Here is a 24,035-nt window from a genome sequence, read left to right on the forward strand (position 1 = left end):
TTTTTTTTCTACTTCTTCATAATTTACCATCCACATGAACTCCGAATGAGAATGGTAAAGTGTCCCAAGCGCAGTGGCAGAGAGGGTGTATGGGTCATGGGGTCGAACCAAACTAAAGTCAATAGGTCGACATTGCTCGGACGACATAAAAAAAAAAACTTGAAAAACCCATGTCGACCTTTTTTCCTGTCCACATACTGTATGTCGACATTTTGACAGTGTCAACCTAAGCCATGTCTACCTTTTTCCTGTGTCTGTCTTTGGCCTATCGACCAACAGTAGTCAACCTATTGAATGTCGACCTAATTAGTGTCGACCTGCCAACCACATCCTGTAGAGAGGCACCTGCCCCAAGCATGGCGAGTAGAATAGGCCATGCGAGGGGATGCATTATGCTAATTGGGGTCTGCATGCTCCGATGTTGACACAGCAGAAAAAAGTTAAAAACATTCAACCTTTTCTAGATATTCGTAGGCCCTATAGCAAAAGTTTGTAAGGGCCCCCTATTTAGCAACTGATGGTGATACATTTTTGTAAAACATATTACTTAGTAAAGATGGGCCCCCTTCAGCTCTGGGCCCCATAGCAGCTGCACCCCTTGTACCTATGGTAGTTACGCCCTTGGTTAATGCTGCTGGCCAGGCTCACATATGCACTGTGCAGGATGCTTACCTTCTCCTTCTTGCCCGGGTTGCTCTGGTCCTCCACCTTGCTGCCTCCCTTCGGTGACTGACGGTAGGGCTCCATATAGCTGCCTGATCACCCTCAGCTGCGCAGTAACAGAGCAGGGGGTATACACGGCCCGGGATTTTCTTAGTGACATTAGACGCTGCGTGAGGTGGGGGGACACAGCCAATGCACAAGAGTGGATCAACGTGACTCCTCCCCCCCATGCCGCCCAGCATCTGACATAACAAAGGAAACCCCGGCTGCCTCCGTGACACGCCCAAGCTCTCCTCGGCGGTGTGCGGGTTAGGACTGCAGTGCTGTAGCACAATGACAAGCAGACCAACCAGTCAGGTCGCTTGTCATTGCGCAAAGGTGTAGGGCAGCGGGCCAGTTAGGATCGGTTCATGGGCCGCATCTGGCCCGTGAGCCGTATGTTGCCATGGGGGTAATTAAAAGAGGTAATGTTCAGGGCCAGTGCTGGGGTATCTAGCGCCCCCCTGCAAACTATAAATTTGCACCCTCCCTCCCATATTCAATAAAAAGACAGTACACAGCTAAAGGGTGTGGTCTCATAAGGGAGGGGTATGGCCCCACAATGGTGCCACCAATTCAATAATGCCATTCTGTAGCACAATATTATTTACATTACACCGCACATAGTGCCCCTGATTCACATTACACTACACAGTAGTGCCCCTGATTCACATTACACTACACAGTAGTGCCCCTTATTCACAAAGCCCAAATTAGTGCCCCTTCAATATAATGCCCCTTATACACAAAATGCCCCTTAAACATAATGCCCAACAGTGGTGCCACTTAAACACGTAACGCCCACAGTAGTATTGCCCCTTACACATAATGCCCACAATATTAGTGCCCATAATACATAACGTCCACAGTAGTGCCACTTAAAAACATAGTGCCTGCAGTAGTGGTCATTACACATAAGTCCACAGTGGTGCCCCTTAAACACATAATGCTCACAGTAGTTTTTCCCCTTAGATATAATACCCCAAAACATATAATTCCCACAATAGTAGTGCCCCTTATACATAATGCCCACAGTTGTGCTACTTAAACACATTTTGGGCCAGATTCTCTAAGCTTCAAAAGTGATAAAATGGAGAGTGATAAACAGCCAGCCAATCAGCTCCTGTCTGATATTTTTCAAAGACAACCTTTGACATGGAAGGTAGGAGCTGATTGGCTGGCTGTTTATCACTCTTTATTTTATCACTTTTGAATCTTAGAGAATCTGGCCCTGTGTCTGCAGTAGTGCCCATTGAGACAGATGCTGGGCAGAGAGAGAAGAGTACAGATACTCGGCAGGGAGAGCAGAGTACAGATGCTGGGCACAGAGCAAGGGAAGATGGATGCTGAACAGACAGAGGAGGGAACAGATCCTGGGAAAAGAGGGGGAACACAGATGCTGGGTAGACTATGAAGCACAAACAAGAAGTCACCGCAGCAGTTATCCTTAACCCGCCCGGAACATAGATCATATGGATATAAGCTTCTGATTGGCTGAATAGAGTTTTAATGCTGATTGGTAATTTCGGTAATTGTGCACTAGTAGTATTATGCCAATAATTACTCTAGGTGCTGTGAGTTAATGAACACTTGTAGATGAGTAATGTGACATTAATCACCACTTCCAAGTCGGTATACAGCTCCTTTCAGAAAGAATTCAGGTGAACTAATTCCAAAGTACACGTGCCATTTATCTGCAATAATCATCTACGGAGCCCAGTGTGCACATTACTCCTCTAGGCCACACCCCTGAATGCACTTGCTCACCTGCTAGACCACACCCCTAAGCGCTCTTACTCACCCCCTAGGCCAAACCCCTGAGTGCCCTTATTCATCCCTAGACCACACCCCCTAAGTGCTCTTACTCACCCCTAGGCCACACCCCTGAGTGCATAAATGTCACCCAGTTCAACTTAATTATCTCTAGAGGAATAATGTGCAAGTAATTTCTCTTATTTCATTTGTCACACCGGAGATATCTGCTGCGGTCCCTCGTACATACATTACAGGGATAGCTAATATTCCTGGCTAACCCTTGAAAAAGGGTGTATTTGTGGAAATAGCCCAAAATATTTTTTATAAATACATGTAACAATATTACTGTGTCATGTCCCTTTTAAATATTTTACAATTATAACAAAAACATATTTTTTCAAGTAGAACACAAAAACATATCCAGTGTTAGGTCCCGGGGGACATATGTTCTGTAACTATTGGTTCTTGAGAGTTAATGAAGGTGGTGGTTATTACAGCGGCGTAACTATAGCACCGCAGCCCCCGCCACCCCGGGGGGGCGCTGTGCATGTGGGGGCGCCGGGGGCTGCGGTGCTATAGTTACACTCTCCCCCAATCCCCCGCAGACTTACCTATCTCGCTGGTCCCGGCGGCTCCGTTCTTCTGCCTAGGACCACCACAAAATGGCCACCCCCATATAGCACACAGTTCTCTGAAACTGTCCGCTGAATGGGGGCGGCCATTTTGTGGTGGTCCTCAGCAGAAGAACGGAGCCGCCGTTACCAGCGAGATAGATAAGGCTGCGGGGGATTGGGGGGGGTTTGCATGGGCAGCGGGGTGGCGGGGTGGGTGCTTGGCAGGGCGGTGGGCGCCCCCCCCTAACGGCGGGGGGGGGGGGCGCCCAAAACGTAGCTACGCCACTGGGTTATTATTATTATTACAAGGCGCCACAAGTGGTATGCAGCACCGTACATACTGTAGAGCACATATTAGAACAATACAGGGTACACAGAACCGAACATAACAGTGACAGAAGAACTAAAACAGAGCATAGGTAATTAGCAGCACAATTCTTAGGTCCACAATACAGCTGAGATGTAGAGAAGTGAGTGAGAAGAGATGTGGGTATAGATTGTAGGTGAGTAAGAGCTGAGATGTAGAGAAGTGAGTGAGAAGAGATGCGGGTATAGATTGTAGGTGAGTAAGAGAGCTGAGATGTAGGAAAGTGAGTGAGAAGAGATGCGGGTATAGATGGTAGGCGAGTAAGAGAGCTGACATGTAGGGAAGTGAGTGAGATGAGATGCAGGTATAGATTGTAGGTGAGTAAGAGAGCTGAGATGTAGAGAAGTGAGTGAGAAGAGATGTGGGTATAGATTGTAGGTAAGTAAGAGAGCTGACATGTAGGGAAGTGAGTGAGATGCAGGTATAGATTGTAGGTGAGTAAGAGAGCTGAGATATAGGGAAGCGAGTGAGGAGAGATGCAGGTATAGATGGTAGGTGAGTAAGGGAGCTGAGATGTAGGGGAGTGAGTGAGAAGAGATGCAGATATAGATGGTAGGTGAGTAAGAGAGCTGAGATGTAGAGAAGTGAGTGAGAAGAGATGCAGATATAGATGGTAGGTGAGTAAGAGAGCTGAGATATAGGGAAGTGAGTTAAAAGAGATGCGGGTAGAGATGGTAGGTGAGTAAGAGAGCTGAGATGTAGGGAAGTGAGTGAGAAGAGATGCGGGTATAGATGGTAGGTGAGTAAGAGAGCGGAGATGTAGGGAAGTGAGTGAGAAGAAATGCGGGTATAGATGGTAGGTGAGTAAGAGAGCTGACATGTAGGGAAGTGAGTGAGAAGAGATGCGGGTATAGATGGTAGGTGAGTAAGAGAGCTGACATGTAGGGAAGTGAGTGAGAAGAGATGCGGGTATAGATGGTAGGTGAGTAAGAGAGCTGAGATGTAGGGAAGTGAGTGAGAAGAGATGTGGGTATAGATGGTAGGTGAGTAAGAGAGCTGAGATGTAGGGAAGTGAGTGAGAAGAGATGCAGGTATTTTGAATGCCATGGGGCATGCAGCTCATACAACTAAGCCAGCAGCAGCCAGCCCAGACTTCAATATCTGCAGAGTCCAGGCCAGGTGAGTTTGCTGTGCAGGAAGCACAGGGGGAAAGGGGGGAAGGGGAAAGGGGGGAGGGGGGGGGTTGGGGGGAGTGGTTAAAAATATGTGTGGCATTATGTGTGTAAGGGCTTTACTAATGTGTGGTATAATGTGTAAGGGGTATTACTGTGTGGAATTATGTGTATAAGGGACACTATTACTGTGTGGAATTATGTGTATAAGGTGCACTACGGTGTGGCATAACATGTATAAAGGGCACTACTCTGCGATGTAGTGTTAATAGGGAGCAGTACAGTGTGGTGCAGTGTGAATAAGGAGCAATACTTTGTTGTATGATGTTAATAAGGAGCAATTCAGGTCAGGGACGGAACTAGTGACATTGCAAGGGGTCACCAACCAAAATCTTACCTAGGGCATCAAATTAGCTAGGGCCAGCTCTGTAAGCACTAGAAGCTCAGGAATGGCAGAGTTTGCGGAATGGAGTCTGTCCAGTCCGGCATTCCCAGGTCTGTTCCGGTTACGGTTTTTACCTAGTCCCAGTAAAGACAAAGGAAGAGAAATATGGTTGAAAAATGGGTACTTGTGTATTTTGGCGGCGCCCCCGATGTCCATCTCACGACCCAAATGGGTGCTTACAATGTTAAATGCACCCCCACGCCACCCCTCCCACTATAAACGTGAACCCGAAGCGTGGTGAGCGCAGCGAGCGAGGGGCGGCGGTACGCATCCTCCGACCTTTTCATACCCCCACTATCCACGTTGGCGTGGAGTTGAGAATAGAAAGTGTGGCGAGCGCAACGAGCCCTGCAAGGGGATGCGGATACCTTCACAGGTATCCGCGTCCCTTTGCGGGCTTCAGAGTTATCCGCGTCCCCTCGCGGGGCACGCTGCGCTCGCCACGCTTTGGGCTCGCCACACTTTCTATTCTCAACTCCACGCCAACGTGGATAGTGGGGGTATGAAAAGGTCGGAGGACGCGTACCGCCGCCCCTCGCTGCGCTCGCCACGCTTCGGGTTCATGTTTATACTGGGGGTGGCGTGGGGGTGCATTTAACATTGTAAGCACCCATTAGGGTGCTTATACAATGTTTAATCGCATCGCATCGCATTGAATGGCATTGTATGCCATATACAATGTCATTCAATTTTAAAATTGTATTACATTGTACAATATAGCGCGATATCGCATCGCATCGCATACCATTTGGTATGCGATGCGATGGGCGCCGCCAAAATACACAAGTACCGAAAAATTATGTTGGGTTGTTCAACAAAATGGGAGTTTTGAGTTTCTGAAGGGTAAATGCATGAAGGTCATTACACTGAAATATACTTAAAGACTTTAAAAAATCTTGAGAATAATCTCCAACTCCTCAGCATTATATATAAGGGTTATTTATATATGGAATGTGTTTTGGCTCCAACGGATCATCTCCACGTACAGGAGAACTGAAAGAACAAGGGGTAACAATGAAGAGGAGGCATAAATCAGGAATTCTGTGACACCTTTTACTTTTTATGGGAATGGAGAAATAAGTGTAGTGTGTGTGTCTCCCACACAGGTCCCCCAAGCACAGGGTGCTGCTGTCTGTCAGTGCTCAGGGTGTGTGCGGTGCAGGCAATGTGCTCATTTACATAATCACTCCCAAAATCTTGGCTCCTGCGATTTATACCCTTCCATCCCAGAGAGAGAGAGAGAGAGAGACAGCAGCAGTAGCAGCAGCTGTGGGGATGAGAGGATGCACTGACTGTTACTCCCACCCTGCCGGGGACAGAGGGGCTGCTGTACCCCAGACCTTGTCCTGGAACTGACAGATACATCAGGCTGCAAGCTCCCTGGATCTATAAAGCTCCTATATAATACTAGTAAGTACCTGTTCTCTATATAGTGCACAATACTTGTAGTAATATAGATACTATATGTAGTCTACTTGTAGTAATATAGATACTATATGTACTATACGGGTTGGGATCATTTGGTCTACAGCATGGTCGACACCATTAGGTCGACATGGTTCTAGGTCGACAGGTCATTAGTTCGACAATCAAAAGGTCGACATGGGGTTTTTCACTGTTTTTTTACCTGAATGTCAACACAATCAACATGGACACAGTTTAAAGTGCACCGCAATCCCTTGCATCGCTCGCAATGCGTCGGGCACGGGGCGTCGCTACGCTCGGCACACTATTTTATTCTCCCACCACGCCCTAGTGGATAGTAGGGCATAAAATACCGCCTGTTGGCACATATTGGCTCAAAAAAACAGTGGAAAACCCCATGTCGACCTTTTGACTGTCGAACTAACGATCTGTCGAACTAATGACCTGTCGACCTTTTCCTATGTTGACCTTTTCCCATGTCGACCTAATGACTGTCTACCATCATGCTGTAGACCAAATGACCGCATCGCGTCCCACTTTGTAGTGGCCGGACCCTGAATTCATATTCTAATGCTGGAAATATCATTCTGTGACTTGGTGGAGTTTTCTATACACACAGAACTCTAATCACTATGAGCCTCTGTGCACCTTTACTATGAATTGGTTGCATCTTGATAATAACTGAAGGGAGAGTGATCACTGACTCACGGCATTTCCATTGAGTGTACACTTAACGACCGTAATTGCTGCTGGGATGAATTCATACCGCTTCTCTTGGTTATCTGGAACCTCTTCTCCCACCCAGGTCTCACCTGTTGGGTCATGTGAATCCATATATATTATTTACTAGCTGACCCGCCCAGCGTTGCCCGGGAAAACCTTTTTTTAATTTCCAGAATCGCTGTAAAATGTCATCTTATGCTTTGCCAGAGGCCCAAGATTGTAATTTGTGAAAACCTCCACCATAATGTTAGAATGTGTTTGCATTGATACTCAATGCCAGCAATGAAATCTGGTGTGGTGTTGTTGTTGTTTGAAACGCACCACTCCTGACTTGATAGCTTGTGCGTACCTCCCAACATGACCCTCTCCAGAAGGGACACAATGCTCTGTTTCTGGACTTCCCCTTAATTTGTGGTTGCCATCACCTGCTTTGAACAGGTTAACTGATAAGAAAGGTGCTTCCACACAGGTGATGAAAATCCTAAATTAAGGCAGAAGTCCAGGGATAGAGCATTCTGTCCCTCCATGAGAGGGTCATGTTGGGAGGTATGCTTGTGTGTGTTGAGGAATTCCACATCCACTCCTGAGATTTAACACCTATGATGTATTTTTTTGTGTGTGTTGTAGTATATGTGGGTGTGTGTACTGTGTGTGTTGTGTCCAATGTGTAAGTGTGTGAGGTGCGCTATGCATAAATATCAGGGTTGCCTACCTGACCCTCTCCTTCAGGGAGAAAATGCGGTACTCTTTACCTAGCACGGCGACCATCGCATGCACTAAAAAACGGGTGCGATGCGATGCCCGCGATGGCCGCGATTTCCCATAGGGACCAATGTTAAAAATCAGATTGGTCGCGATTTTAGTGTTAAAAGTCAGATTGGTCGCGATTTTTACATAGGAATCAATGTTAAATGGGCCACAGAGCCCTAATAGTCCCCCTGAAGTGTGAAATGGCCCCCACAATTTTTAACGCCACCCCACGATCAACGTGAACCCGAAGCGTGGCGAGCGCAGCGGTACGCGTCCTCCGACCTTTTCATACCCCCACTATCCACGTCGGCGTGGAGTTGAGAATAGAATAGTGTGGCGAGCGCAGCGAGGGGACGCGGATACCTTCACAGGTAAACGCGTCCCCTCGCGGGCTTCACAGGTGTCCGCGTCGCCACGGACACCTGTGAAGCCCGTGAGGGGACGCGTATAACTGTGAAGGTATCCGCGTCCGCTCGCCACGCTTCGGGCTCGGTGGCTCGCTGCGCTCGCCACACTATTCTATTCTCAACTCCACGCCGACGTGGATAGTGGGGGTATGAAAAGGTCGGAGGACGCGTACCGCCGCCCCTCGCGGGCTCGCTGCGCTCGCCACGCTTCGGGTTCACGTTGATCGTGGGGTGGCGTTAAAAATTGTGGGGGCCATTTCACACTTCAGGGGGACTATTAGGGCTCTGTGGCCCATTTAACATTGTTTCCTATGTAAAAATCGCGGGCATTAAGGCAATTAACGCTAAAATCGCGACCAATCTGACTTTTAACATTGATCCCTATGGGAAAATCGTGGGCATCGCGTCGCACCCGTTTTTGATTTACCCGCGATTTTTTACCCCCGTCGCCCGCGATTGTAATCGCGGGCGCCGTGCTAGGTAAAGAGTACCGAAAATGCTGTGTTGCTGGACTTCCCTGGTAATTTATGATTGCCATCACCTGCGGAGAGCTAGGTTAATTGATAAGAAAGGTGTGTCACCACAGGTGATGGCAATCCTACATTACCAGGGAAGTCCAGGAACAGAGCATTTTCTCCCTGAAGGAGAGGGTCAGGTATATATGTGTGTGCAGTGGTCGAGGTGGAAATTTTGAAGTGGGGGTATGGGAAATTGAAAGCTGAAAAAGAGAGTGCTACCAGTCAAAAGGGGGCATGTCCTTGAGTGCAGTGTACCATGCCGTATGCCCCTTATAAACATTATGCAAAACAGTAGTAGACCCCCTTACACTTGCCCCTTAAACATTATGCCACGCGGAAAGAGACAAAATTCCCCTTATGCGACACAGAATGAGCAAATAAATTCACATGGAATGAGCCAAAATTCACATTATACCACACTGATTGAGCCAAAAATCATGTTATATAAAACTGAAAGAGACAAAATTCACGTTATGCAACATGGATTGAGGCAAAATTCACATCATGCAACCCGGATTGAGCCCAAATTCACATCATGCCTCCCGGATTGAGCCAAAATTCACATCATGCCACCTGGAATATGCCCAAATTCACATTATGCATCCCGGAATGAGACAAAATTCACATTATGCCACACTGAAAGAACCAAAATCACTTTAAGGCACACTGATTGAGCAAAAATTCACATTATGCCACCCGGATTGATCCAGAATTCACATTATGGCACATGGCGGGGTGATGCAGGGACAGAGATGGTGGGGTGATGCAGGGACATGCACCTCTATGTCACACTACATGTCACATTCTTCCCACCTAGGGTGACCAAATCATCCCTTTAATCCGGGACACATATTAATTACACAGATTCTGTGGCAGTTTAAAACCAGGTGAAATGTAGTCTTGAGGTGTGGCAGTTTAAAACCAGGTGAAAGCCAGCCGCAGAACCTGTGTAATTAATATGTGTCCCAGATTAAAGGGATGAGTTGGTCACCCTAGGTAGGCACCACAGTGTAAATGGTGCAAATCACGGACCCGATCCAGGATTTTTGATGTAAAAGGAGTATATGGGTGTGTGTTGTGCGTAACTAGGTTTTGGGCTCCCCCCCGCCATTAAAGGGAGGGCATCCGGCGCCCGCCACGCCGCACCAACCCCCGCCCCGCCGCCCATGCAACCCCCCCCATCCCCCGCAGTCTTACCTACGTTCAGTACGCGCTGGTCCCGGCTCCCTTCTTCTGCTATGAGGACCACCACAAAATGTCCGCCCCCATACAGCAGACAGTTTCAGAGAACTGTCTGCTAAATGGGGGCGGACATTTTGTGGTGGTCATCATAGCAGAAGAAGGGAGCCGGGACCAGCGCGTACTGAAGACAGGTAAAGACTGCGGGGGATGGTGGTGGGGCGGAACTATAGCACTGCAGCCCCCGGCACATGCACAGCGCCCCCCGCGGGGGCTGCGGTGCTATAGTTACGCCACTGGTGTTGTGTGTACAGATGTACCGGGTCTCATCTTTGCCGCCAGGCGGAGGCTCTGGCGCATCGATATTCTCCTGGCGCTGGCGTCCGCCAAGGGGTGTGGGAGCACGCCATGTAATACAATCCGCCACCACTGGGTGGCTAATGCTCCATCAAGCTACAGTCGGAGTGATGTACTAGTGGTATCCCGCTATTCGCCGTAAAGAGCGCGCTTACAGTATGAGACGCTCGTGCACAATGAGCCGCTCGTAGGAAATGAGACGCTCGTGGCCGTAGGAGTGAGCAAAAGGGCTACAAGCTGTTCACGTAGCCGTAATGTGTAACAGTAATGTGTACAGTATGCAGCTGAAGGCAACCGCCTCCTCCCCTTCCAGACTTGACCTACAGTACACAAAAGTACAATACATTATATTACAGCGCTAATCCATGTAAGGGATGCAGGGATTCGTGTTTCTGTCCAATGTGTAAGTGTGTCTGTGAGGTGTGCTCCATATATATATGTGTGTGTAGTGTGCTGTGTGTGCATATTTGGTGTACAATGTGTGTGTGTGATGTGTGGTCTATGTTTTTCCCCTACAATTATTCCCAATTGTTAAAAGCCTTCACCATAATGTTAGAATGTGTTTGCATTCATACTCAATGGCAGCAATGAAATCAGGAGTGGTGTTGTTCCTTTGTTTCCCAGATCATCAATCTTTTTTCCAGATCATCAATTAACGCAAATTAAACCTTAATGTTTTTTACATTTTTATGTGAAATTTCACAACAACGGCTTCGAGGTGCACACCACCGGGTCCAGCGGTACCTTGTTGCCAAATTTGGCGTCTCTGAGTGCCACGGCGTGCCCGCAATGCAACAGACACGCACACACGCACTCTCTTCAACTTATTATATAGATTAGGTCTGCAGCCCTGGAACTGCTGCACAACTTCTAATATCTTATATTTCCTAGTACAAGTACATTGTTATCGGGTATGGGTCATTGGCATACGGTCATACCCGCACTGAGTCAGGGCGATAGAGCCTGGGATGGTAAATGCAGAGTGTTTCCTGGGGTACACAACACAGCCTGCAAGGCACCAAAGGTTTCGGCTGGGCCGGTTCCTGGTCAACGGTGGTGGTACAGCAGTCTGGCCAACGTGTTTCGAGCCAACTATGGGCTCTTGTTCAATGGAGCCCATAGTCGGAAATCATCATCCAGTGCACGCAGATCAGAGACACCTCTATAGTGTCTCTGATAAGCGAGATCCCTATATGGGAAGCTGACATCCGCTGCCCACCACCGCGTCATCGCCGGATTTCCCTGGGAACACCCAGGGGTTTCATGGGAATGCCCACGAAATGTTGGTCGTTCCCATGGGTTATGCTCCTCCTCCCCCCCCCCCCGCCTCACTCGGGGGGAGCCCAAATGCTAGGTCGGCGAACATGTAGTTGTCGTCGCAGATGGAAAACAACAAATCAGAATAACCCCCCATGTTCACTGCAGGTGGGGCAGATGTAACATGTGCAGAGAGTTAGATTTGGGTTTGATGTATTCAAACTGATATCTATATTGCAGTGTAAAAATAAAGCAGGCAGTATTTACCCTGCACAGAAACAAAATAACTCACCCAAATCTAACTCTCTCTGCACATGTTACATCTTGCAGTGCAGCATGGTTTTGCCCATCAGAGAGAGATTGAGCTTTTGCTAGTCAACCTGAATTAGGCCCTTAGAGTACTTCTGCAGAAAGTAGAAATGCACACATTCACATGCACACACGTGCACACATTCACATGCACACACATTCACATGCACACACGTGCACACATTCACACACGTGCACACATTCACATGCACACACGTGCATACATTCACATGTACACACGTGCACGCATTTTGCAGACTAGGGCAAACAGGGTTTAGATTTGGGCAGTAAGTGCAAGTGGACCTTTTCTTTTTAGAAATGATTCTGCGCAGTTGTCTTCTTCCATCTTTCTGGTAATTACACGACTTACATTACTGAGCGCCCTGAGTAATTCAAGCTGAAAGCTTCCCACAGACAGGCAGAGCTCAGTAATTGCTTATTGTTGAACCTGAAAAGAATTTCTTCACATTAGTTGTTTTCCCTTCAGCTACGGTATTAGAGCTTGTACATTATGTAGGCACGCGAGAAAGAAGCTTTTCCTCAGTTTCATGGCATTTCTCAATAATTTCAATCTCCGGAGGTACAGCCAGAAGTTTGCTGGCCCAGGGGTGTGACTTGGTTCTATAAAACCCGCTGTGATAATTAGGCTGGCCATACACGTATGTGACTTCTCGCAGGGAGGTTGCATAAGATTTCCCTTGAACCGCCTATGAAGCATGCGGTCCTTTAGCATGCGATACATCACATGCAATCCCAGCACCTTTTGATCTAGGGGCTCTGATCAGTGTGGGCATGGATCCATGGGGTGTGGCTTTGCAAAGAGGTGTGGCATACTGAACCCCCATATTTTTGTCATTATGTGGGTATCGGGAGGTGCGGGCTGCCCCTGGGAAGTGCTGTGGCTGCAAGTGACGCCTCCTACACATGGACAGGAACCATGTGCTGCACGTAATGTGCAGCAACTGGCTCCTGTCACTCAGCAGGAGCTGGCACTTTGGTGGCACCCCTCAGTGGTACCTGAGTTTGGCCCACACCCACCTATTGACGCCACTGTGTGGGCCCTAAAGCAGCATTTTAAAAAGGGACCAATGCTTGTAAGGAGACATCTCTATACTCATTAATTTTCTATCCCATTGATGCCCCAAACTGATGTTATGCCTCATAGTAGTGCCCAAACTGATGTTATGCCCCATAGTAGTGCCCAAACTTATGTTATGCCTCATAGTAGTGCCCAAACTGATGTTATGCCCTGTAGAAGTTCCTACACTGATGTTATGCCCCATAGTAGTGCCCAAACTAATGTTATGCCCCATAGTAGTACCCAAACTGATGTTATGCGCTATACTAGTGCCCAAACTGATGTTATGCCCTGTAGAAGTTCCTACACTGATGTTATGCCCCATAGTAGTGCCCAAACTGATGTTAGGCCTCATAGCAGTACCCAAGCTGATGTTATGCCCCATAGGAGTGCCCAAACTGGTGTTATGCCCCATAGTAGTGCCCAAACTGATGTTAGGCCTCATAGTAGTGCCCAAACTGACGTTATGCCCCATAGTAGTGCCCAAACCTATGTTATGCCCCATAGTAGTACCCAAGCTGATGTTATGCCCCATAGTAGTGCCCAAACTGATGTTATGCCCCATAGTAGTGCCCAAGCTGACGTTGTGCCCCATAGTAGTGCCCAAACTGATGTTAGGCCTCATAGTAGTGCCCAAACTGATGTTATGCCCCATAGTAGTGCCCAAACTGATGTTATGTCCCATAGTAGTGCCCAAACTGATGTTGTGCCCCATAGTAGTGCCCAAACTGATGTTGTGCCCCATAGTAGTGCCCAAGCTGATGTTGTGCCCCATAGTAGTGCCCAAGCTGATGTTGTGCCCCATAGTAGTGCCCAAGCTGACGTTGTGCCCCATAGTAGTGCCCAAACTGACGTTAGGCCTCATAGTAGTGCCCAAACTGATGTTATGCCCCATAATAGTGCCCAAACTGATGTTGTGCCCCATAGTAGTGCCCAAACTGATGTTGTGCCCCATAGTAGTGCCCAAACTGACGTTGTGCCCCATAGTAGTGCCCAAGCTGACGTTGTGCCCCATAGTAGTGCCCAAGCTGACGTTGTGCCCCATAGTAGTGCCCAAACTGACGTTAGGCCTCATAGTAGTGCCCAAACTGATGTTAGGCCTCATAGTAGTGCCCAAACTGATGTTATGCCCCATAATAGTGCCCAAACTGATGTTATGCCCCATAGTAGTGCCCAAACTGATGTTATGCCCCATAGTAGTGCCCAAACTGATGTAATGCCCCATAGTAGTGCCCAAACTGATGTTATGCCCCATAGTAGTGCCCAAACTGATGTTATGCCCATTTATCACCATCCGCATCTGAGGCTTACCTCGCAATGTGATAGCTGAATGTGAGTTGTATGTATGAATTATCGCCCGCAGGGACAGCGCTTGATGCCACGATGCCGCTCCGCAGCCGTATCCGGGTATTTTCTTAAAAAATGAATAGATTAATAGCTGCACATGTGCTACAGCCAACTGTGCCTCAACCTTCCCATTGTCCACCTAATGCTTGTGTCGACCTTCTGATCCTGTCAACCTTTGCCATGTCGACCCATTTCATGGGTCAATATAAGCCCTGTTGACCTTAAGTGGTCGACCTAATGTATGCCGACCTTCATAGTGTCGACATAGAAGCTGTATTCCGGATGTATACACCCCAGATGATTTTTTTAGGGTTCAGTGGACACAGAAGGGGCATCTCCTTTCTCTTATAGGGCCGCATTTACGGCTAAATCTCCGAAAACACCCATTTTCGGGGGTTAACCGCAAATATTAAGTATCCCCCAAATGTATCAAACGGGACCGCAGCAGGAATCTCCGATCCCTGCTGCGATCCCCCCTGCAGCGCCGCCAACCGCATCCCCCATAGGTTTCTATGGGGGATGTGAAGCTGCCCGATGTATGAACATCGGGCAGCCCGGCTCCGCACCCCTGGGCTATCGTCATTCTGAGATGGCGATAGCCCATTGTAACCTATGGGCTACATACCGCACTGCCCCGGCTGCAGTGCGGTCAGCGGGGTCGGCGGGGGGTCGGCGCATAACCGAGCATGTGCAGATCCCTCCGGCTTCCGGCTCCGTGCATCGCAGGGACGGGCTCTTTTTGGAGCCCTGTCCCTGCACCTGGCCGGTAATACATTGGGGTGATATCCTGGGCGGTAATATTCCACCCAGATCGCATTGTAAATGCGGTCAATGATAAATGGGGCCCATAGGCAGTTAGATACACTCTGATAGAGCGTATCTGATACATGCCTCCTATGTCGCTCTCCAGCATCTGGCTGATATCAGAGATATCTGATCTGTCTTTACTTTGTCATTGACTTGATAGAAAACAATGTGAAGCATTTCCTTGTTGGCCTTGTAGACATTGAGAACCGTATTCTGCGATACTGCTTCTTGCTCAATGTTGGGCTCTGGCTGAAGGTGGGAAGCAGTAACCCGTTATACTGTGCGCACCCTGTATAATGTAGTCAGGGAGAATACACTATCCCATTGTTGCCCCATAAATGTTCCGCTGTTATTACAGAACACATTGTTTTGTGCACGTTTTGTTTGTACTAGATGTTCTTTAGTTGTATAAAATATATTGAACATTGCGCTGTTTGCAGCAGGTATATAGACTGGTTCATCCAGGGCTATCTTACACTATAGGCACACAGCTGCCCAAGGTCACATAAGCACACATTCAGCATCTTCCATTTTGTACAGTGAAAGATGCTGATTGGTGGATGACTGGAGTTATCCACCAATCAGAGGGCACCATTCTCTACCTGCCTCCTGGCCTGCAGCCAGTGTACTGTATGGCCGGCTGCAGACTGATTGGCGGATGGCTGAAGCTATTCACCAATCGTAGCGCTGACAGCCAGTCACAGTATGGAAGCCTGTGGAGAGAGACAGCGCAGGACTGCAGCAACCAATCAAATTCTATCACTTACCTGGTACATTGTTTACAATGAATGCTAGAATTCAAAATTGGTTGCTATAGGCAACACCTACACTTGTCAGAGGTCGCTGATAGCTGGTAATAATGCTTTATGTGAAATGGAGCAATGGCTACAACGTAACGCTTATAGCTGACATTCATTTTTGAGTTAGTAAGTTCCCAAATCCAGTATTTGTGTCCTCTACTGGACACTGCCCGCCACCCCTGTCCAAATGCGCCACCCCCCCCCCCCCCCTGCTGAATCCACTCAGTACCATGCAAAGGGCTGTCCAACGGGCACTGATGTCATATGACGTCACCCCCCCCCCCCCCCATCAGCTAAACATAGGTGCCGGGGCCAAATTCAGAATGCCACGAGCGATCCTGAATCGGCCCTATAGTATTTATGGTTCAAGTTCACACAGCAGAGCTGCCAAGGACACCCAGTCACCTTGGCCACAGAACAGCCTCCCTGTTATAAGAGTAGGGGGTACGAGCAGGCTGAATGGACTCACTGTGTTCTCATTATGAAACATTAATAATTGCTAAACCTCCAGAGAAAGGGTCATTTGTTATTATTGCCATATAAAGAACAGCCAGGCATCTGTTGCTGACGGTAATGTCACCTATAGTATAGTTCGCCTCTGGCAAATTGCACAGAAAGCGTATCTGCAGGGGGAAGTTCAGCTTCCTTATTGGATGACAGAGTACAGTAGCTGTGCCTTATTCTGTGACTGTTACTTTCTTACCATTACAATACATGCAGAACTCTGGGAGGCAATGGAGTTATCTGCCGCCGGGCTCCTGCTCCCAAGGGGTACCTCTCCACCCCTGCGAGTTTGAATCCGTTAATTGAAAGCTGTTGATATTGCTTCTGAAATGTGTTATCTATCTATCTATCTATCTATCTATCTATCCGTGTGTGTGTGTTGCCTCCAGGCAACTGGGACGAACTTATGCCACTGTGCTCCCATTTATAAGTCTGGACTAGTCTCAAGGAGAGACCCTGTTCTCTATTATACTGTTTTATTTTCTTTACAAGTTTTATTCCTTGTGTTGTTGTTTTTCTCTGCACAAGTTGCATCTGCCCCACCTGCAGTGCACATGGTTTTGTCCATTTGAGAAGGAATTTGCCTTTGCGAATGAACCAGAATAATGGCCAATGTACATACAAAAACTATGCCCCACCTGTACTGCACATGTTACATCTGCCCCACCTGCAGTGCACATGGTTTTGCCCATTTTGAGAACAAATTTGCCCTGTGATCAGATAAATTAGGCTCTTAGGGGCAGATGTATTAATCTGCCTATAACGTTTGGCGAATAACGATTCCCGCTTCTCCAGCATAACTTGGAGAAGCAGGCAAACATTATAGGCAGATGTATTAACCCCATCCAAGCTGATAAGGAGAGCCGTTATCCCCAGCGTGAACGGCTCTCCTTATCATCTCCCTCGACGCCCCGCACATGCGCACTCGCCGTCCCCCCCCTGGCCGGCTTTCTGGGCATGCGTGAGATCTCGCTAAAACCGCGAGATCTCCAGCGCAGCCCAAGCCAGACGCAGGGCTAGCGTTGTCCCCACAGTGGGGGATAGGACAACGCTAGCCCTGAGCTGGCGAATCGGCCGGGGCGAATTAACGCCTTGAAGGCTGTTAATACATCGCCCTGGCCGTTAATCCCTGGGGGGGATTGCAGGGGACAGCCCCGCCGAGCGTTACTCGGCGGGCTGTCACTAGCGCACGTTAGGTGCGCTAGTAATACATTGGAGAAATCGTAATCCCCCTCAGTTAACCAGCGTTAAGTGCATTTTTGCAATTAACGCTGGTTCATACATCTGCCCCTTAGGGCACATGGTTTTGTCCATCTAAGAAGTATATTGTCAGAAAGAGTGAACTAGAATAAGGCCCTTAGTTTGCTGTTCGGGTGCTGGGAAATGTGTGTGGGGAGGGGGATGATTTAATTATATAGGAATGTTAAGTTTATTTAGGAATGTTTTGCCTATTATTTGTACTATTATTATTTTGTAACAATCTAATGATGTATAATTTATTTTTTTATTTTGGCTGATTAACTTTTAGAGACCTTTATATCGAAGCTGTTATAATGAAAACGTATTTCTTCCGCAGAAGGTCCCTGAAGCAGGAAGAAAAGGAAGAGACAATATGGCTGCCACAGGGATCGCAAACACCACCGTCCTGACTTCACTGCTCTCCTCGCGAGCAAATAATTCTCTGCACAATCCAAGCAATTACCTAATCCCTCACGGGAGGGCGCCTGACCAGATGGAGGTCATATATATACTGCTGCTCTTGGGGTTCTTTGGATTCTTTACATTCGGAATAATGATCAGTTATATCCGCTCTAAGAAACGGGAGCACTCAAGCGACCCGTATCATACGTACATTGCTAAGGACTGGAAGGATGCCATGACTGTCCCGCCACTGCCAGTCACGAGGCCCACGACTTTGTGCTACTTGGTGGAGAATAAATTTGCTGTGGAGCAGCCTACCAGCCATATACCGTCCGTGAACTAATATCAGACGCAGTAGATGCTTTGGCCAAGAACTAATGGGCGGCCTAATGGGCGGCAGCCAGACTGCATTAGAACTGGAATATGGAGCCTGCGTACAACAATATAAATTACATTTTGCTTTTTGCATCTTTATAAATAAAGTTTTCACATACAGTATAGTAGGCAGCCTTTGGGATGTTGAGTGCAGTCATTCGATCATATTTTGCTTTCAGTGGTCTTCAGCGTGAATTAAGGCCATAACAAATTAAATTCTGTGTCGCATATTTTTGTTTTAATCGACTTTGTTATGGTTTTTAATCCATATTATGGATCTACCGTTTTTCTATGGTTTTATGACTCAATGATCTGAGAGCCATTCCAATGATGTCCATTCCAGAAAACAGTCGTAACCCCCACCAGTTGCCGACTTTCTGTTAGTCAAATTGCAAGGGGATTGTGATTACGATCCATATTCCTTTTCTGTTGCTATTTCCCCTTGCACACGCGCAATGCGTCCGGTATGCACATCCGTGATAAGGTCTGAAATAGGTCTTTTGATCAATCAACGTCGTCCTATCCTAAATATGACTTTAGGTTAGAGATGGGTCGTTCGCGAACGAAGCGGGTCTTTTGAACGGATCCCATAAAAGACTGAGGGAGCCGCCGATCCCTAAAAAGGTGAACCGTCGTTCTTTTACTTTCAGTTTCGTTTTTCATTACAATGCATTTGCTGAGCTCAGCACTGCCACCTGTGGCAGCTGAGATGTACTAACTCTGGAGACAGTGCTGCGACTGCAAGTAAAAGAATAACAAGGCTGCTGCTGCTAGGGATAGCCATCGGTGCAGACGCCATCGATGGTTGCCATCGATGGTGATTCTGCACCCAGCCACTGATCAGTGTTTTACTCGGTCATGTATGTTCTTATTTGTTCAGCTCACTGTTTAAAAAAAAAAAAAGGAAATAAATGACTGTAAAACAAATTATGCTTTGTTAATATCAAATTACCCCTTCTTGCAAAGCGAACCGATGATCTGTGTAAATGATCCGGATTCACCGACTGATCTGCTGGTTCCCAGCTCTCGTTAGTGGCACGTTTTGCCCATCTCTACTTTAGGTCAGATTTTCCTTAGATCTTAAATGCTCACTCAATACAAAACCCTTCTGAATTGGGCCCAGTAAATTGGAGAGGTTGTGGTCACCGAGCAGGGAGCCCATGAAAAAAATAAACGAAAGGGAGAGGACAGGCTGCTTCTGCAGCCATCTCCAGGGCCGGATTATAGTTGGGGCACAGGGGATCAGTACTCCTGGGTCCCCCTCTATCTAGGGGCCCCCTGTGGTTGGCATGTATTTTTTTTTTTTATCTTTTTATTTTTTTAACTAATGATTTTTTGCATGGGACTGGGGTAGTGCTGCAGCTTCACCTATCTGCCAATGTGACAATGATTAATGCTGCTGAGCATCAGGAGTCAAGGCATACTGACTGCACAAGTGTGCAGTGCATTACTGGGAGTTGACTAAGTCCCATAACACTTAGCACAAGAGGTCAGAGGCTGAGAGGCTCGTGCTTAGCTCAGCTTGGTGGAGCTCAACATATGCTTCTAAGGCCCATAAAGAATAGCAGCAGCAGCTGCCTTGTCATGGGAGGGTTTTTAATCAGAGGCAGCGCTGAGCCTGTCAGGGCTTCTATAGAGTAAAGTACAGAGAGACAAACTAAGGCTTTTCATGAGGTATTTTATTTATATATATATATATATATATATATATAGGAAAAAGGGGGGTTTTCCAGAGGGCGCTAGCCAATAACAATCCGGTGCAAATCGGTTTTTACCGGTTTTAATATAAAAGTGGAAAAAAAAACCCTTATTGGGGTATCACAAATACATCTAATATACACATACAAATAAAACTGCTTAGTACAGGAAAAGGCACATATGCTTGTACAGGTTCACATGAATATTGTTCGATTCAGTAGAAAAATAGCCCAACGCGTTTCGTCAGTTCCTGACTTCATCAGGGGCAGATAGCATAGCCAGTAGACACTATACGTGTCTTATATCAATAGAATCCGAAGACATAAATTTCATAGGACAATCCGATGGTTTTTTCAAAGTTCGGAATCAAAGTGTCTTTTAGGTATCACAGCAGGTAGTTCAAATACAATTCACAGCAGGCAATTTGAATTGATATCACAACAGATGGCCCTGATGTATAATCTCATCAGTATACAGGGATCTTAGAACAGCAGCCAGCAGCAGGGTATCACCAAAGTGAATGCATTCACTTTGGTGATACCCTGCTGCTGGCTGCTGTTCTAAGATCCCTATGCTATCTGCCCCTGATGAAGTCAGGAACTGACGAAACGCGTTGGGCTATTTTTCTACTGAATCGAACAATATTCATGTGAACCTGTACAAGCATATGTGCCTTTTCCTGTATTAAGCCGTTTTATTTGTATGTGTATATTAGATGTATTTGTGATACCCCATAAGAACGGCGGCTCCGTTCTTCTGCTGAGGACCACCACAAAATGGCCGCCCCCATACAGCAGACAGTTTCAGAGAACAGTGTGCTATATGGGGGCGGCCATTTTGTGGTGGTCCTCATCAGAAGAACTGAGCCGCCAGGACCAGCGAGATACGTAAGTCTGCGGGGGATTGGGGGGGTAACTATAGCACCGCAGCCACCACATGCACATTCTGAAGTTAATATAATCTTGTAAAAATGATTATCGTTTTCTGCACTAGAATAGTCTACAGATCACTGTGGCCGGCTTACAGAAACCAGTGAGAGTCCTTTAGCAGTGCTGGAAATTGCAGTATTACAGTGCACCTATCACATAGTGGTTTCTGCTCCCCACCCCCTGCCCTTGTCTGCATCATGCCGTCCAAACACATGACTTTGTTACACTTTTTTATATATTATTTTATAAAAAAATCTCCCTGTTCTGTCACAGGCCACCGTCCGGTTACACATTGTATTATTATATTATTTTGGTTGTTACCCCAGTCTTTTTCTACCAATAAATAGACCATATGCTTATTTTGTTATGTCTCTTACTTTCCTCATATTGCAATGTCAACATTGGATAAATGTCTGACATCGAGATGTACAACAGAGACAAAAATACACCCAATTGTTGTTCCTACAGTATTACTAACCTCAATAATACCACTTTCACACTGCCTAAACATTTTAAAAACCGGTATTTTGAAACGGTATTTAAAACGGGTCTTAGCTTTCACATTGCAGTAGATTACCGTTTTAAATACCGTTTAAGTACCATTCACATCAGTCAACCCGTTTAATCCCCTAAACACGTTTCAAGGCAGAATGCAGGGGACAGCCTATCACAGGTCTGTAATCTGTTGATTTTACTAAATACCGTTTCAGAGCCATTCTCACTGCATAAAAAACAGCTCTAAAACGTGTAGGACTCTGCTTTTTTAACGTGTTGAAATACCGGTTATCTTTAACCGGTAAATGAACTCTGGTGCTTTCCCAATGCAGCCTTAAACGTTTAGAAATGGGAAAAAAACGGCAATACATCGTTTAACAAGTGCAGTGTGAAAGGGGTATTACATTCATTTCCAGTCATTTCCACTCAGTTTCTCCCGGAGAGGCGAATTTCAAAGTCGGCAAGTATATGGGTAAGTAACCATCCAATGATTTTTTTGTTGTTGTTCATAAACTTATTTGATGTTTTAAAAAAAAATACGATTAAAAGTCATATTATAAGTTGAGAGCACGTTACCTAAATACACCCAAGAACCCTAAAATTACCAAAAAATAAGAGTGCACCCCCCCCCCAAAAAAAAATCTTCTTTTCTCTTTGCACAAATAGTCTATTTTCAGACGCTGGGCCAGATTCTCTAAGCTTCAAAAGTGATAAAATGAAGAGTTATAAACAGCCAGCCAATCAGCTCCTACCTGCCATGTCACAGACTGTGTTTGAAAAATCTCAGGCAGGAGCTGATTGGCCGGCTGTTTATAACTCTCCATTTTATCACTTTTGAAGCTTAGAGAATCTGGCCCTCAGGGAGCACAGGCAACCACCACAAAGGAAGCTTTATAAACGGGGGATTTACCGCATTTTTACCTTAGTACCTTAGCCCAGAGTCCCAGCTTATTCCCAAGTGACATGTTGGGATGCAATTTTTAGTAACATTTTGAAATCGCACCTTATCAAAATCAATTTTTTTTGCCGCAAATTCGCATATTTAATGAGTTGCGTATTCCAGGCAATAAAGTGCGATTAAGTACGATAATGTGCGATTTTTAGGCATGAAAATGTGCGAATTTGAGGAAATATGCGAATTTGTGTTAAAAATAAATAAATAAATAAAACTTTTACACATTTTTTAACACAGGACCATGCACAGATCTCAATGATCTGTGCAGGGTTCTGGCCAATTCACCTGTCAGAACCTGGTCTACATATGTTGCGAATTTTAGACACATTTTCCCGATTTCGCAAAGTGTATACTTTTCAATGGAAAAACATCTGGATGTGAGTTCCGGCGCAACTAAAAATCGCACTTTCAGAATGTGCAATTTTGCCGCAAAATCAGCGGTTTTTGCTGTTTTTCGTATCTCATTAAATATGCAAATTCGGGGGAAATTTGGACCGTTTTTGGTGAATATTTTTTGCAAAAATCACATTTTTGCATCTCATTAAATGTCACCCGTTATCTCTACTCTTGCAAGGGTATAAATGCATTCCTCCCAACTGTCCCGACTTTCGCAGGACCATCCCCGTTGTGTCTCGCGGTGGTGGTGGTTGGGCAGTTGGGAGTCCCCCCTGCTACCTGCTGCAGAGCTGAGGGGAATATATGCTGTGCTAACAAAGCTGGCCATGCCCCCAACAGTGGCAAAGATTGGCGGCGTGGCCTTGCGGGAGTGGCGCTGGCATAGGCCACACCTCCCGACCGAGAGACCACACCTGTTTCTCTCCTCCACAGCCGCCAATGTTGGGAGATATGTAAAGAAAATGCATTATTTTACACAGTTGAATGTTCATATCCAGCCTAAAAGCCTAATGGTCCTTACATGTCATAAATCGTAGTTCTATAGTTTGACAACAAAGCTGTTTGGTACTAATTATTATATGACAATACTGCATATTATACCGCACCGTACATTATAAATAAAATAATGGTACTTATGTAATATCTGGGCTCCCGGTTTTCTTATGAGACCGTGTCCCCTCGCCACGCTTCGAGCACGGTGGCTCGCTGCACTCGCCACACTATATAAAATCAACTCCATGCGTAGTTGGATAGTAGGGGTATGAAAAAATGGGGTGCATTTAAGTCCAGATAATACATAAGTACCAAAATAATCTTATCTGTTTTTAGCACAGATAAGATCACACTGAGGCCACGAGTGACTGACAGGTTTTGCAGAGGACGAGCCGGTAGACCAGTTTCTCTACCTGTATGGATAGGCAGTTATATCATACGACAAGGTTACAGGTGTTAGGATTAGTATTCTCGATTACAAGGGAGGTCCTTACATGCAGAGTAAGCACAATATCCTCAAGGGTTCAAGTGAACTGACTTTAATTTCAATTCACACCTCTGTTCCCTGGCTGTAAGGATTTGGCTCCGAGCCTTCATA

At 46.5% G+C, this 24,035-nt stretch overlaps 1 long non-coding RNA gene across 5 annotated transcripts in view; it reads right to left on the minus strand.

The window, feature by feature from the left end:
* The window catches only part of LOC146059492 (uncharacterized), a 155,116-nt gene that overhangs the window by 97,700 nt on the left and 33,381 nt on the right, over positions 1 to 24,035 (minus strand). For all 5 annotated transcript variants that reach the window (XR_014470254.1, XR_014470253.1, XR_014470257.1 and 2 more), the window contains exon 4: positions 4,948 to 5,069. This is a non-coding gene — a long non-coding RNA (uncharacterized LOC146059492). The remainder of the gene's footprint in view (positions 1 to 4,947; positions 5,070 to 24,035) is intronic.

This window comes from Crinia signifera, chromosome 2, assembly GCF_055691185.1.
Source record: "Crinia signifera chromosome 2, ASM5569118v1, whole genome shotgun sequence".
Lineage (NCBI taxonomy): Eukaryota > Metazoa > Chordata > Amphibia > Anura > Myobatrachidae > Crinia > Crinia signifera.